The sequence below is a fragment of the Podarcis gaigeae genome (genome assembly GCF_964106915.1).
Source record: "Podarcis gaigeae genome assembly, chromosome: 16".
Classification (NCBI taxonomy): domain Eukaryota; kingdom Metazoa; phylum Chordata; class Lepidosauria; order Squamata; family Lacertidae; genus Podarcis; species Podarcis gaigeae.
In genome coordinates, this window is record NC_139693.1 from 20,999,561 (window position 1) to 21,017,160 (window position 17,600).

Here is a 17,600-nt window from a genome sequence, read left to right on the forward strand (position 1 = left end):
GCACCTTTATGTACATTGGATGAGGAGAATCAACATTTGCATAGCACAGACTTGATAGTGCGCCTACTTATAGCAGCCAGAATGACCATCCCTCAGTTTTGGGAAAAATTAGACTTACTAGTCTTACTAGTTGGTACACTAAAGTGTGGGATACTGACGTGCTGGAAAAATTAACAGATAAGCTGAGAGTTTTCAAGAGTCAGAGGAAAAGGATTTTGCACCTGTTTGGTCTGATTTTATTTCATTTCTAAGCAAGGAAGAAAGTGGTCTGGGACCCGTCTCGGCCCTTGAATGAATATGGCCGAGACAGTGAGTGATTTAATTACTGGGTACTTTAATTACCTTCCTTTGGTATCACAGACTCCATGTTTTGTAACCCTGTCTTGTTATACCATTTGCTGTTGGTGTTGGTATCTGTCAATGGAGTGCGCCTCTGAGGGTGAAGTCAAACTTCGTATTAGTACCAAAGTGACCTCTCCGTGGCATACGTCTGGGCAGTGTCTGGAGGTCCTGGGTTGTCCAGATAACAAGAGTCCCCTCTCGCCATTGCTGATCTGGTCCAAAAGAAAACAGAGCAATATGTTTGGCACCAGCTTGGCTGCAGGAGTTGCCAGAAGGAGGCACACAGAAAACCACACAATCAACTTTGGGGCTCCACTCCCTAGCCTTTTCTTTCTGAAGATATCCTGCAAAGCAGCAGAGGTTTAGGGTGAGAGTTTTCCTTCTCCTAGATGGGCTACCTTCCCAGGTGGACTATTTTGTCGCTGCTGTAAATAGTTCCAGTTGCTGCCTTCCAAACATTCACATACCTCTGGTTCATTTATTCCGGTTTTTCTTTCACGTCTGTTTTTGTTTGACAGTGATCTGTAATTGCATATCAACCATGTACATTGCCATCAGATCCTGTTTGATCTTTTTCTTAAAGCTTGGCCACCCTTCCTTGCCTTCATCGATGCCTCCATAAGGAAACTGCTTTTGTCCTTTATTATTATTTATTTATTGCATTTAGATCCCACCTTCTTCTCCAAGGAGTGCAAGGTAGCAAATTTGGTCCTTCTGCTCCTCAGTGAAACCCCACAACAACCCTTCAAGGTAGGTTAGGGTGAGAGGGAGTGATGGCTAAGGGGTCACTCAGTGAGCTTCATGGCCAAGTGGGGATTTGAATCCTGGTCTCCTAAGTCCTAGTCTGACACTATAACCACTATACCACACTGCCTCTCATTGTGTTCTCAGATGCATCTCTGGAAAGGCTCTATTATATTCAGGGACAAACTCCAGCTGCTGTATTATCCTCCTCCTACTCTCTCCCACCTCCCCTCAAGAAACCTTACTTTAGGATTTTTGCCAGGTGTGAAATTGAGCTGTTGTTTTCTCTACTTTCTCACTTTAATTCTGTTGAGGTTTACCTGTCTTTTTACACTATCGCTGTATTGCATAGTTTGTATTACACTGAAAATATTTTAATAATACTAATAAACACAGAAAGGGCAATATTCCAAAAACAAATGGCAGAACATTTAAACCTCAAAGGATGTTCTTCCACTGACTTTTGAAATCGTCATCCTGGAACAGAAGGCACTCCAAAAGGGAAGTTCCCATATATAGTCATACCTCGGGTTACACATGCTTAAGGTTGTGCAATTTCGGGTTGCGCACTGTGCCAAACCCGGAAGTACCGGAACGGGTTACCTCCGGGTTTCGGCGCATGCGCAGAAGTGCTAAATCGTGCTTTGCGCATGTGCAGAAGCGCTGAATCGCGACCTGTGTGTGCGCAATGCTGTGGGTTGCGAACATGCTTCTCGCACAGATCACGTTCGCAACCCAAGCGTCCACTGTATGTATTTAAATCATTTTGAGATGTTTTGTGGGAAGTGATTAACAGAGGAGATAAATTACAGTCGTACCTTGGAAGTCAAACAGAATCCATTCAGGAAGTGCATTTGACTTCCAAAATGTTTGGAAACCAAAGCACAGCTTCTGATTGGCTGCAGGAAGCTCCTGCAGCCAATCGGAAGTTGTGGAAGCCCTGCCAGACGTTCGGCTTCCAAAAATAGTTTGCAAACCGGAACAGTCACTTCCGGGTTTGCAGCGTTTGGGAGCCAAAACGTTCGAGAACAAAGCTGTTCAAAAACCAAGGTATGGCTGTAATTGTAGGGAAATTTTAGCGAGACCCCGCTGAGTTATCATACTGATCAAAAAAACTAATTCTATCACCTGTGGCACAAATCTGGCTGTTGGGGTTTCATTGCATCCTCCAGGTCTCAAGTAGTTCACTGATGGAAGATGCGGGATGCTTGAGTTCACACCAACCCTACTTGCTTAATTGTCCCATGACTACTTTGCCTTTGTCTGATGTGGTTCCCAGGATCCCAGGATCAAACTACAGTTCCCTTTTAAATGTATGGTGTGGATATGACCACAGTTGTCTGATTGACATTGCAAGGATTTGGATGGAAACTTTGGGCTTGTGTGTGTGTGTGTACACTTCTGTACCAGAGAAGCCTGGGAGGTGATGCCCACTGATATTCTTGGTTGTCCCCTTCACTTCTCCATCCATCATTCTCTCCTTCTGGTTTCCTTCTCTGCCTGTGTCTAAATGGACTCTGGGGAAGGTCCAGGCAACAGCTGCCTTTGATCAGCTCTACATCTGGGAGAGCTGGCCCAGCAGGAATGCTGAGTTGTGATCAAAGGGGGGAGCCCTTTGACAGCTGAGCTCTGTGTTAAAGAGTTGGGGGTGGTTTCTGGGGATGGTGCCCAACCAATACAGGCCAGCTCCATTCTCCTGCACCCCTTGCTTGCCCTTCGCCCTGCTTTTTTGACAGCTACTGTGCATACAATCTTCATCCTTCTTCATCCTTTTCAAAACAAAGGATCCACTATACCCAACCAATCACTGCATTCTACAGGAGAGGGCCTCATTCAGATTTCTTCCTATTAGGAGGTATGTCCTCCATGAAGTTATTGTGGCAGCACTGAGCCTTTGGAACTCCCTCCCACTGCAATATCAGACAATGACTCTTCTCTGTTGCCTGTTTGGTGTTTCTCTTTCAACGTCTTCAAAAATCTTTATCCCAGTTGGTATCCATATTGGATAGTAATTGATTTCATGTATGTGCTGCTGTGGTTTTAAGCTGTTTTCATATATATGATTTTAAAAAAAACACTTTCATGTATTTCACTGTGAATTATTATTATTATTATTATTATTATTATTATTATTATTAGGTTTTATAAACAAGAATAATGTTATGCAAACAAGTATACCATGTTTTCTCATGCCATTTATACAGTGGTACCTCGGGTTAAGAACTTAATTTGTTCTGGAGATCCGTTCTTAACCTGAAACTGTTCTTAACCCGAAGCACCACTTTAGCTAATGGGGCCTCCGGCTACTGCCGCCACACAATTTCTGTTCTCATCCTGAACCAAAGGTACTATTTCTGGGTTAGTGGAGTCTGTAACCTGAAGCATCTGTAACCTGATGCGTCTGTAACCTGAGGTATCACTGTATATGTTGTTATATTGTAAATCACTTTGGAGTGTATAAATAATAAATAAATAATGATGATGAGAGGAGGTGGAGGAGGAGGAGGAGGAGAAAGAAGAAGAAGAAGAAGAAGAAGAAGAAGAAGAAGAAGAAGAAGAAGAAGAAGAAGAAGAAGAAGAAGAAGAAGAAGTATATATGTGATATAAAAATGTCTGGAACCTGGTAATCATGGATTTCCAAAGGCTTAGAGAATTGAGAACATTTTTAACACTGTGCAGTGGGTCTTTATCCTTTATACCAGGGGTCAGCAAACTTTTTCAGCAGGGGGCCGGTCCACTGTCCCTCAGACCTTGTGGGGGGTGGGACTATATTTTGGAAACAAAGAATGTATTCCTATGCCCCACAAATAACCCAGAGATGCATTTTAAATAAAAGGACACATTCTATTCATGTAAAAACACACTGATTCCCGAACCATCTGCGGGCCGGATTTAGAAGGCGATTGGGCCGGATCCGGCCCCTGGGCCTTAGTTTGCCTACCCATGCTTTAAACCAATCCAACTATTCTTCAGGACTCTTGGCACTATCAATGCAGGGGCTATAGACCTCTTAATATTACTGCTAAAGGGCATCTCTTCACATCTTCTGATTTTGTGGACGAATGAAGAGAAGGGATACATGCCCTGCTTTGCCATTTCTGATATTCTGGTACTGTTACATTATGTTCTTGTTTATATCTTTATGCATGATGGAATAAAATAAAGTTTTTTTAAAAAAAGAAAAGATATAACGTTCTTAGAAATGGTGAAGATGAAGATGGTGATCTTCAAAGAATCGACTCCTCAACAGCCTTCCTTACAGTCTCTTTTTGGAAAGCCCGTGGCTCAACTCAGCCCCTCTGACTCTCGCCACTCTTGCCTGAGATCTGAAGAGCCAGGCAAAAAGATTTGGGGTGCCAAATATGACCAGTGAGGGGTGTGGCCTGAGGAAAGTCCCAAGGGCCAGACAGAGATGTCTCAAGGGCCACATTTGATCCCTGGAGTTGAGATTCTTCACTTCTGCCAAAAACAAAACAAAACAGGGCCACCCAGACTCCCTCTGTGTGTGACTTTCTGACAAACATATTGTTGGTTTAACTGCATTGAAAATATCCCACATTTCACTCCCATGATGAGATGGTGGATGATGAAACCTGGATGTTCCCTATTTGCTCTTCATGATTATTTAAGTATTGGCTTAGGAATAGGACATATAGGAAGCTGCCTGGGTCAGACCATTGGCCCATTAGCAAGTATTGTTGATGCTGCCTGGGAGCAGCTGTCCAGGATTTCAGATAGGGAGTCTCTCCCAGCCCTACCATTGGGGATTGAACCTGGCAAAGCAACTGCTGTCCCACTGAGCTACAGCCCTTTAAAATCATACCGACATACCCCACACATGTCCTGGAAAAACCCAGGACATTTCATTTTCTTGCGTGAGAGCACAGTGGCCATTTTGGGTGCCGCGATCTTGTGCAATGTCACGCCAAGATCTCACCCTGAAAAAAGTGCTTTTCTTGGGGCTATAATATCACACGGCAACCCAAAATGTGCATTTTTGGGCACTGGGTGAGCATGGCCTCATAAAAAGTGTGTCTTTAGTTATTCTTTTGATTACGGTATGTTTTTATTTTTGATGCTCTGTAAAATGGGTTCTCAGTGCCCTGGGATTGTTTCGTAAAGGGCAGTACAGTCATACCTTGGTTTTTGAGCAGCTTAGTTCTTGATTGTTTTGGCTCCTGAATGCCACAAACCCAGAAGTGACTGTTCCAGTTTGCAAACTACTTTTGGAAGCCGAACGTTCAACGGGGCTTGGTTTCTGAACATTTTGGAAGTCGAACGGACTTCTGGAATGGATTCCAATCGACTTTCAAGGTATGACTGTATATAAAATGTATTATTATTATGATTATTGTTGTTTTATACAGCCAAACAAGCATTGATTAACACAAAAAACTAGCCAAGGGTGGGGGGCAAGTTAATTTAGTTCTTTTTTGTGCTCCCTGTTCCTATGTCCTTGTGCTAACTCAACTAGTCATTTCACATGGGGCACATGACTTGTGCAGAATATGGACAAGAAGATGTGTATCCATACCAGCTTTGGGACTCAAGATTTTGGAGGGTATGTACTAAATCAGAGCATTGGTCCATCTACTTTGGCATTGTCTACACTGACTGGCAGCTGCTCTTCAGGCAGGGGACCTTCCCAGCTCTACCTGAAGTTGCTGGGGGTTGATCCTGGGACCACCTGCATGCAAAACATCTGCTTTGCCCCTGAGCTGTGGACCTTCTTGTCCTGGTGCCCTTCAGTCACCTTTGCAGGCCCATGGGAACCAAGGTGAGTCACGCAAGGAAATGTGTGCTGGCCATCTCTTGGCGAAAGTCACGTCGAGCCGGGTGAGTGAGGAGGTGAGTGATGCGAGGTGATGACATGGGTCAAACGTGGCAAGGAAAAACACCTGACAGCCTTGGCCAATCACTTTCGAGTACACTTTTCCAGTTGTGCACTCTAAAAACGATCCCTGACAGGCTCAATGTGTCAGATGGGGAGAGAAGGGAGCAGAAGAGAGTGAGAATTGGCAGCGCCCTGTCAACACGAGCCGTGGCTCAGGGGCACAGCAGAAAGACAGGCTGGCTCTGACCTTGCACACATGAGGTCTAGGCACAGACACCCGCACCAAGTTAGTTCCTCATGCAGGCAGCTCTTCCTGGCTGACCCAGAGTGAAGGTTGCAGGGGGAGCTCAGCCCCAGCACAGGGAGGACAGTAGAAGGTCTCCTGTCATCCATGATTGGTGGTGGAGGGGGTGACCCTGTCAAACCAATGTCCCTTCCCATCTCCCAAGAGGACAGGAGAAGTTGTGTTGGCAGCAGCAGGATGGACTCTGTCTCAGCTTGGAACAAGGGGAGCTGTTGAATACTGAGTGAGACTGCTGGTTTATCTAGCATGGGATTCTCCAGAGTGAGTGGCAGCTGTTTGGCAGGGCTTCAGACAAGGGACATTCCAGGGGTGCCAACTGGAATAAAATATCGGGGGCAGGTAAGCACTGCCCCTCATAATCACTCACAGGGCACGGTGCATGTACACCATTTGAATGGCAATGCCCCTTAACTTTGAGGCCCCCCCAGCCCCCTCAAATATTTTATTAGCGGGGTTGATGCCCTGTCAGCTCCTACGAGATGGCTCCTATGGGACATTCCTAATCCTAACCTGGAGATCATACCCTCCAATGCTTCTCAGATGAAAATAGGGATGTTTCTTACTCCCACACCCCCACAACGGACGCTCCTCAAACCCCCATTTTTTGTCCCCCACAGAGCATTTCCTGACAGAAGAAGGGTGAGTGCCACCTCCATTACACCAACTGTCTTGAAAACCCCCTAATCCCAATTCTATTCCAGGGCCAGATTTAGGTTTGGTGAGGCCCTAAACTACTGAAGGTAATGGGGCCCTTTATATGTCCAGCTGTCCTTTGTCAACAACAAATTGTCGTTGCTTTTTTGTGCTGAATATATGCTATATGGTAATTTATAGACCTAATAGGTATCTAAAGCCATTTGCACATGTTGCCATGCAACCAGTCCATGCAGAATGTAGGCACCCTATATATAGAAATGAGCAAACCAGTGACATTTTAGGGAGCAGACTAGCAGGCGGGGCCCATTACATACATCACATGAGCCTGCACAACACAAAACACTGTTGCTGTATGTAGGTTTTATTTTATTGGTTTTTTATCTTATATTTTGGAAATGTACATCCAGGTTCCCCCCTTTAAATTTATTGGGGGGGGGGCCCAAGAGAGTGGGGCCCTAAGCTATAGCTTGTTTAGCTTATACGTAAATCCAGCACTGTTCTGTTCTATTCTGTTCTATTCTATTCTATTCGTTGGTAGATTTAGGTAAAGGTAAAGGGACCCCTGACCGTTAGGTCCAGTCATGGCTGACTCTGAGGTTGCGGTGCTCATCTCGCTTTACTGGCCAAGGGAGCCGGCGTACAGCTTCCAGGTCATGTGGCCAGCATGACTAAGCCGCTTCTGCTGAACCAGAGCAGCACACAGAAATGCCGTTTACCTTCCCGCTGGAGCGGTACCTATTTATCTACTTGCACTTTGACGTACTTTTGAACTGCTGGGTTGGCAGGAGCAGGGACCAAGCAACGGGAGCTCACCCTGTTGCGGGGATTCAAACCACTGACCTTCTGATCGGCAAACCCTAGGCTAACACACACCAATATATAAATTTTAGAAAGGGACAAGATTAGATGTGGACGCACAAAGCATTATTATTATTATTAAAAAAAATCAAGACTCCTTGCGCTCTGCTCCAATCCACCTTGCTTCCCGCCCAGGGCATCCCTGCCCTCTGCCTGCCCCTCAGAGCCGCTGCCTCACATGGGGCTGGGCCTCAGCAGTGGCAGCCTTTCCTCCTCCTCGCCTGTTCTCCAGCAGCCGCTACAAGCTTCTCAAGGGAGGAGGCTGGCAGTGGTGGCCATGGAGAGGCAGTGGGATGCTCTCTCGCAGCTGCAGCCGCCGCAGCCATCGTCGCTTGGGACAAGCAGTGGCTCATTCTCTTTCCTAAGCTTGCCAGTGGCAGCACTAGTATAGGAAATAGGGACATTCCGGGATCAAATCAGAAGCCGGGATGGCTTTTGTAGTTCCAGGACTTCCCCCTGGAAAATGAGACACTTGGAGGACATAGTAAAACTTTAAGCAAAATGTTTAATTGGAAAACTTGAAATTATGCCTGTGGGCTATTGCAGTTTTTCAAAGCAAAAGGATAGTGGCCCATGTTCAAACCCTACGCTGTGGTTAATCTTTACTACACTTTTCTCTGTTGCTAACATTTGCTTTCACCCTGTCAACCCATTTCTCGGAGGTGATCTCCAGGTACTCAGGGAAGTCGATTCAGAGGCTTAGCCTCCGGGAGAAGTAGTTTCTTTTCCCTCCGACTCTTCTCCTGACCTCCCCGTTTTGTTTCGGAGATATTTTTGGAAGCAAAAGCTTTCATTTCTCTCCTCCCCCCACCCTCTGACAGGCAGAGTGCCATTTTAGGGCTCCTGCCTACTCAACCAGAAAAACAGTGACTGAGCCTGGGCGGAATTAACCTTTAGATTCAGCAGACGAGATGCAAAATCCTTTCTGATGATTAACCCCTTGTTGACGATGTCATCCGTAGGGAGGATGCCTGTTCCCTGACAGTCGGCTGCGAGAAGCAAAGGAGCAAAATTACTTTTCTGAAGGTGGCAACCCTACAAGCAGAATTGGGTGACAGATACACCTGGGCAAGGCCTGATCTGTAAGGTTTGAGATGCCTTGGTTCAGACTAGGAGAGTGAGCAGAGGGTGGCACTCAGCATGGGGCCTGCAGTGCGCCCGAGCTACACATCTCTCCTGGAAGTGACACGGTGGCTTGGGTGCCCACAGGCTCCACGCTGCCCCAAACGGTCCACCCACCACCTCCCCCTCAGCTATAGGGTGGCTGAGTGGGAAGAGGCAGGCAGACTCCTTGGAGGCCCCATGGAGCATCCTGCCCCTGCTCACCCTGCCCTGTGGGTGGCGGGCCCCGCTCCGGGTTCAGAGCACGCGCGCCACCCCAGGTGCCCAATCAGCTTGCTCCACCGCTGGTTCTGTTACAGGACAAGCCTAAGTGGAGATACCCCTGCCCTGTTCTGTCCTCAATTCTGCGGGGCGCCCTTGTGCTCCACCTCACCCTGAGTTCATGGAAGGAGCATCTATGTAAGCACACCAGAAATGGAGAGCAGGGGAAGGGGGGAGACTAGGAATCTGGGACCATGACTGGGAGGCAGGAGGAGGAGGAGGACTCAAGGAAAGATGGCTGCCAGGGAGAGAGTGAGAGACAGATGCAGGAAGATACAGTGGTACCTCAGGTTACAGACTCTGCTAACCCAGAAATAGTGCTTCAGGTTAAGAACTTTGCTTCAGGAACAGAACAGAAATTGTGCTCCGGGGGTGCAGCAGCAGCAGGAGGCCCCATTAGCTAAAGTGGTGCTTCAGGTTAAGAACAGTTTCAGGTTAAGAACGGACCTCCGGAACGAATTACCGTATTTTTTGCTCTATAAGACTCACTTTTCCCCTCCTAAAACGTAAGGGGGAATGTGTGCGCGTCTTATGGAGCGAATGCAGGCTGCGCAGCTATCCCAGAAGCCAGAACAGCAAGAGGGATTGCTGCTTTCACTGCGCAGTGATCCCTCTTGCTGTTCTGGCTTCTGAGATTCAGAATATTTTGTTTCTTGATTTCCTCCTCCTAAAACTAGGTGCGTCTTGTGGTCTGGTGCGTCTTATAGAGCGAAAAATACGGTAAGTACTTAACCCAAGGTACCACTGTAATGGACTGCAAGTAAAAGCCGCCAGCTCCCCTGAAGGTTCCTGGGACAGAAAGGGAGAGAGAATGCAGGAAGATATGGTCTGCAAGTTAATGAAAGGATGCCCCCACCCCGGGGGCTCCTCTGAGTGGTCCTCAAGTCTTCCCAAGGTGCCACAGCACACTGGTTGAGAACCAATGATGCAGTGAATTGAGCTGATTGGAGCAGAATGGAAGGCGGGAGGTGTCAAATTTTGGCCTTGAACAGGGTGCCACTGAAATTTGAAAGACCAAAGTCCACCCCTAGTGAGATCAGGTGTGGGGAACATTTGGCCCTCCAGATGTTGCTGAACCACAACTCCCCTCATCCCTGGCCCTTGTGCATGCTTGCTGGGGCTGATAGGAGTTGTAGTTCAGCAACATTGGTAGAGCCACTGGTTCCCCACACCTTGGTTAGAGGCCTGTAATTAGGGTTGCTAATGGTTCAACCGTGCCTCATTGCTATGCTTTAGACACATCGGGATCTAACACAATCTGCAGGTGATGCGCTTGCATTGCTGGAAGCTGCCCTATACCGAGTCAGATCTTTGGTCCATCTACCTCAGCATTGTCTCTGTCAGAGGACAGGAACCTATCTGAGTCTGAGGACTGCATTTCCTGTTGAGGTTATATTGTGCATGTGAAAGCTGTTGGATGAATAAAAACAGGCTCCTGTATTGAAATAGAAATTCTCCAATCCAAAAATATGGTTCAAAAGCCTTACTTACAGAACTTAACTTCAAAACATCTTAAAACGAAAAAATACCACTTGCTGGAAATGGCAGGAGGGGAGAGATGTTCTTGTGCTTGGGTTCTGCTTGTGGGATTCCCACTGGCAACTAGTTGGCCACTATGATGCTGAACTAGGTAGGCCACTAGCACGATCCTGCAGGTTCTTCTTATGTTCTGATAAGGGTGAGTAGTGTGGGATGTGATGCATAAGTAGCAGTCAAGTACAACATTCCGTGTTTTCCTAGAGTGGACATGTGGGGGGAATGATTGGTCTAGCCAGTCAAAAACGTCCTGTTTCCTCCTGGCTGGGAGATACTTCCTTTGCATGTGACTAGAGGTGGGCATGACCTTACCTGTCCAGGTAACACAAAAGGACAGGACATGCAGCTCTCGCTCTCTGTCTCTCTCTCTCTCTCTTTGACTCCATCCGTCGTTGGAGCAGCTTTTTAGCTAGAGATGCTCTGTTGGCTTCCAACCAACAGAGGGCACTGGAATTATCTCCATATGAATTCTAGCCCGGTCAGAGGTATGTGCCTATCTGTTCAGGCACCGGCTGAATTCCTTTGACCTCCCTCCGGCGACTCCCGGCAGGAAAAACATACGAGGTCCGTTCCGGCGATTTTCCTCAGGCTGTGAGAAAAACACACCAACTGCTTCTCCTCCTCCCTGCTCCCTGCATATCCCCAGGGAGGGGAATCAGACACAGACAGAAATGTAACTACATGCTTTTATTCCTGTCTTTAGCAGTCATACAGTAAAAGATGTCTGCTCTCTTCAACAAACAGAGAGAAACTCCAAACTCCACCCATGTACATCCTGTACAGGTCATATGACACACTCTGAGCTCACATCCTGTGCTCAATAAGGAGAATGGACTGTCCCTTCATTTTCATGGCAACAGTCACACACTTCCTGTTTGGCTTTCCAGCCACAAGCAGCAGACTGAGCTGCTAGATCCTTTGCTTGCTGCAGCATTGCTGCTTTAGAATAACATACTCCCCCTAAAGTATCAATGCGTGCTGCGAGCATAGCGTCATCCAGAGAAGAAAACAAACAGTTGTTATACTTATAACATTCCCCTGTTGTTTCAGTTCCACCCTTGGAACTACCCGCCACTGGTTTTACCAATGTACCTCTCTGGTTGTGTGACTTCCAAGGAATGAGTGCTTCTGCATTACCTTCTGCATTACTCTCTGTTGTGCCTTTGTCTCTGACTCAGACATAGCTTCAATTTGACCTTGGTCGTTTACAACAGCAACAGCTAAGTTAGCAAACTCTTGTGAATACCTCTTGGGTGGTACACCCTTCGTTGCTCTCTCAGACCTACGTAAGAGGTGCTGCTCTTCTTTGCTTTCTGGTTCAACCTTTGGACTCTTTGGAGAACCAGTACCAATTGTAAACAGTGGTTCATCCTCCTCTTCTGAGGGTCTAGTCATTATGTGAGATTTCCTCTCAATGACTGTGACAACTGAGCTGTCTGAGCTATCGCTGTCATCATCAGTACTACTGAACTCAATAAAATCAACATCATCATCATCATCAGAATCATCATCACTTCCTGTGGGAAATGTGTGAACAATCACTCTCTCCTGTTCAGGAGCACTCTCTAGAAATTTTGTGAGAATCACCTTACCAGATTCAGACAAAATTACTCTGTAGAGACCCTTTTCATAACCCACAAAAATGCCTCTGGCATTCTTTACTCCACCTGGAGCTTCTGTCCTCACATGAGACCCAAAAACCTTGAAATGGGCAAGAGAAGGTTTTCTGTGGAACAGTTTCTCAAAAGGAGAACTTCCCAACTCTTTTGAAAACTTTCTCAACCACGTATAACAAAATGACATCAGCGACTCAGCCCAGTACTCATGTGACAGATGTGAACTAAGCAATTGCGCTTCCATTCCCTTTTGCAATTCTTTGTTCACCCTAACACAGACACATCTGTTCCAAGCTTCTTCGGAACTAGCAATTTCGTGTCTTATCCCTTTCTTCTTCAGGAACCTCTGGAAATCCTGTAAAAGAAAAGTTGGCTTCTCATCTGTGCAAAGACAATTTATGTCAGCATCGTGCATATTTTTAACCTTGTCACAAAACTCTTTAAACCTTTCTAAGGCTTCTTGCGGTCTCTCCAAAAGATAAATCCAGACAAAACCTGTAAAAGAATCAACACATATTAGGTAATACTTTGCATTGCCTCTAGCTGGTGCTAAAGGACCAATCACATCAGCATACACCCGCTGAAATGCCCTGTTGACCCTCGAGGTCACCTTCTTGGTGTATTCCTTGGCTACACCTGCAAAAGAAATCATGTTAGAATCACAAGAATTACATTCCATGTAATCACTTTGATCAAAAGTCAACAAATACAGTCCATCTTTCTCTTTGGCAGAAAGATACAACTCTCCATCTTTGTAGATCTCGCAGTGTTGATCATCATAGGACAGTTTTAGTCCCTTCTTGGCAATCTGCGAAACGCTGAGCAGATTGTACTTCAACTCTGGAACCAAATAAACATTGTTTATAGTCAAGTTCTGACTTTTAAGATACACAGTCCCAATTCCGGTGGCTTCCAGCTCTTGACCGTTGGCCTGTTGTACCGCAAAGCTTTGCTTCTTAAACGTAAAAAATAGTCCTCTGTGTCCTGTCATGTGAACTGTCGCTCCCGTGTCCAAAACGAAAGAATTCCCCACTTCTGGTGTGGCTTTTAGCGACATCAAAGCCTTTGCAGTCTTTGCCTTTGGCTTGGTGTGACCTTTGTCTGACGCCTCAGACTTCGTGGAGCTTCCCTTGGCTCCTTTGTTCTGACGTGGCTTCTTACAGTACCGGTGAAGATGCCCAGTTTGGTCACAATTGTAGCATCGGACAACGTTTAAAGCTACAGCGTCTCCTTCAGTAGCTACAGCAGTGGGGGTGTCAGAACTCCGTTCTTGTCTCCCCCTGTCCTTGACTTCCAGGGTGGCAAGCCTGTCATGTTCATTCAGAACGACGGCAAAGACCCTGTCCGACGTTAGATCAGCTGCTGGGAGAGACCCCAGCTGACTGGCAACTGTTTTGTAAGTCCGATTCAGACTGTTGATCACCATGAAGCAAAACACTTCCTCCTGCAGACGGAAATTTCGTTCCACCATCTGTTGACGCAGAAATTTCATTTCCGTCAGGTGCGCTTGAACATCTCCATCAGGCGCAAGCCTCAGGTTGGTCAGCTTCTCAAAATACAGCAACGCTGAAGAACCTGCATCTCTCTGATGTGTCCTTCTCAGCGTGTCCAAAACATCTTTCGTGTGCTGTAAATCTTGTATATGAATAAGCTGAGAGTCTGACACGCACAGAATTATAGCTGTTCTGGCCTTCACATCCTGTGACTCCCAAGCACACGTTGGTGCTGCAGGGATGGGGTTTTCAATCACCCCAAACAGTCTCTGATTCTGCAGCAAGGCCTTCATCTTAATAGACCAAGATGCATAATTGTCACTGGTCAGGAGGCTTGGAGAAGGCAGGCCTCCCCCCTTCTTGGCATCCATTTTGAGTCCTTGCATTGACTCTCAAACACAAGCCTCTAAAATCCAATAGCTGGCTTGTTTACACTCTGTGCACCTGGCAGCTATAACACTGGCCGCTTTGGAAAGTCCCTTTCCAACAGTTCCTTTGGGCCTAAGTCAAAACATAGGCTGTTTTGCCTCTCTGAGGCAAAGCCTGACTTCCAGCCCTCTCGTGAAACTGGCCTTCGTTGCTAAGCAACAGCATTCCTTTCCTTGGACAGGATTAACCACAGGAATGTTTGGAATGCAGAGCTCTTCTCTCTCGGAGCTGTTTTTCCCAAACGTTGCTCCCTTGAAGCAGAGAATGAATCAATCTGCATTCACACTTCTAAGCCCGAAAATCTCATACCTGGGCTCCGTAGCTTGGCTTTCAGCTTCTTCTGGTCAGCTTCTGGCTGCAGAGAATCAGCTTTCTCACCTCAGGCCTCCATGGAGCAATGAATACAGCAGCTCTGCCACTCTTTCTGCAGACTTCCATGGATCGTAGAAACCATCAGCTCTGCTACCACTGTTGGAATTCTAGCCCGGTCAGAGGTATGTGCCTATCTGTTCAGGCACCGGCTGAATTCCTTTGACCTCCCTCCGGCGACCCCCGGCAGGAAAAACATACGAGGTCCGTTCCGGCGATTTTCCTCAGGCTGTGAGAAAAACACACCAACTGCTTCTCCTCCTCCCTGCTCCCTGCATATCCCCAGGGAGGGGAATCAGACACAGACAGAAATGTAACTACATGCTTTTATTCCTGTCTTTAGCAGTCATACAGTAAAAGATGTCTGCTCTCTTCAACAGAGAGAAACTCCAAACTCCACCCATGTACATCCTGTACAGGTCATATGACACACTCTGAGCTCACATCCTGTGCTCAATAAGGAGAATGGACTGTCCCTTCGTTTTCATGGCAACAGTCACACACTTCCTGTTTGGCTTTCCAGCCACAAGCAGCAGACTGAGCTGCTAGATCCTTTGCTTGCTGCAGCATTGCTGCTTTAGAATAACAAGATCCACATGCATATACTTTGTAACTAAGTCTGCCTTCAGGGATCCAACTGTGAACTGATGATGTGAGTAAACTTCTTTTATAATCTTACACAAGACTGTTGTGTGTTTATTCTTTTAAGGAGGATATAAGGGAATTTACCAGGAACCTAACAGTGAAAGGCTTACACAAGCCTGCAACCAGCTATCCGCTGTGCATTTAAAAGGGGAATGTAAACTCTGCTAAGTAAAGGAACTTGCAAATGCATGTTAGGAAGGATATTAATAAACAATATATCCTCTCCTGCCACCCTGAACATTCCCACAAGTAGCACCCAGAGAGGGTCAAGGGCTGGATGGAGTGGCCTGGAGCACATCTGGCCCCCAGTTCTGAGATTCCCCACCCCTGGTCAATACAGACTGACAGTTGTTCTTCAGGGTCTCAGACATGAGCCATTCCCCAGGTGACCTGGAGCAACCAAGAACTGAACCTGGTTCTTTTTGCTTGCAATGCATTGGCAAATAGCCAATGCCCTCCTCAATGGCTGCAAGTCAACTGGTTGACCGAGCCCGTTTGAAAAGTGATAGTCCTGCTCTTTCCCCTATTGCAGAAATTTCCCCTATTGCAGAAATCGTGAACAATGGAATGCATTTTCAGTTTCACTGGTATTTGTAATTAGGAGGTCCTTGTCTTCTGTCAATGCACCCAATCTCGTATTTACTCCTATTACTGTATTAGTTTGAGGACTGTTTTTGATCAAGATACTTTATTTCTGGCATCTGATAGTTTGTCCCAACATTTTGTTGTTGTTTCCCTGTCCTCCTGATTTTTTGCACATGTTTGCCCAAGGTGTCAAAATGCATTGTTCCTTCCCTCTTGGCACATCAAATGTTTCCCAGCATTTTCCTTTGGGAAGGCCTCAAGGTGTCATTGCACTTAACCTCTCCCTTGGTAACACTTAAGTCAAGCCAGACACGCAGTCGATCATTCAGGCACTGATAGGCGATGCTGAAGTCGAATCCAGGCAAATATGAATGGGGAGGCAAGGGTGCGATTTATGTCAGCAAGGAAGCAATGAGATTTCAGTCTGTGCATGTGAGATTCACAACAAGACTCCAAGGCTTTATATTGATTATATTTTTTAAAAAATGTATTTAAATAAAGCCCAATATGCTTTGACTGCTTAATGCAACAATATTACAATAAGTTAAAGGCAGCATAAGGTTGTACACTGTCACTGAACTTATTTTTACAGAACATCACAAAAAGCACCCGTCTCTCCACAAAATTATTTGGTTGATTTAGATGTATTCACTTATAATAGGCTAGTTTGCAGTAGTTAGCTTTCCTGCAATGATAAGGATAGTTACCACTTCTAGATCATTTTCTGCGAAACCATCTTTTAAATAACTAATTTGGAGTACCCTGGAAAGCATATGGCATCCTTTTTTTAAATTTAATTTTTAATTTTTTATTGCTGAGTACAATGACCAAAAGCACACACAAAACAAACAAAATAACAACACCAAAAATAAATAAATAAATAAATAAATAAATAAATAAATAAATAAATAGACAAGCAGCCATCAAAAGAAAAAGTATCATCCTAAAATACAAAAAACTAAACAAAAATACATAAATCTTTACTTCCCTCCACCTGTGTGTGACTGACTTCCTTCTCTCTCTTTTGATTTAATTGTTGTGTTATCAATATTAATTTGCCTATATCCTCATATCCAATTCCTTTTCATCTTTACCCTGCAAACTTCATTCATTGCATATTGATATATTTATACCAGAACAATGTTTTTTCATAACTAATTTGGAGTAACTTGGAAGGCATATGGCATCCTATTTTTTATTTTTGCAAATAATTTTTTATTAGTGTTCCAATATTCCCCTAATATTAGCCAAATCATAACAATATCAATTAATTCCCAATTAATACAATTATTCAAATGCTAATCAGCTTCTAGCATATGGCATCCTAACATGTCCAACAGAGTAGCCTATACAGGTGTACAAAAGACTGAATAATATAAGAACAAAAGAAGGCTGGATCAGCCCAATGGCCCATCTAGTCCAGCATCCTGATCCAAGATAGCTAGCCTTATGTTCTTACATTCTAACTTAACTTGCTGAGCTGGATTCAGTTAGATGCAAAGTCATTATCTTACTGCACTGCTCCAGTGCCTGCAGCATCTTTGCAAGAGGGAAGAAGATGGAGACAAACAAACCCCAAGCTGGCCCTATCTTATGGGACTCCCTTGGCTTACCCCACCAGGTCCAGCAGTTGCCAGCTGTATTTATTTGTTTTTATTTTATAAAATGTATATACCGTTTGATATAGTAAATAAAACAAAACCCAAACCACTCTCAAAGTAGTTAACTAAAAGAATGAAACAATGAAATTATCAGTAACAGAAAGTTAGAAACAACTATTTTGAAACTTTAAAAACTAATTAAAT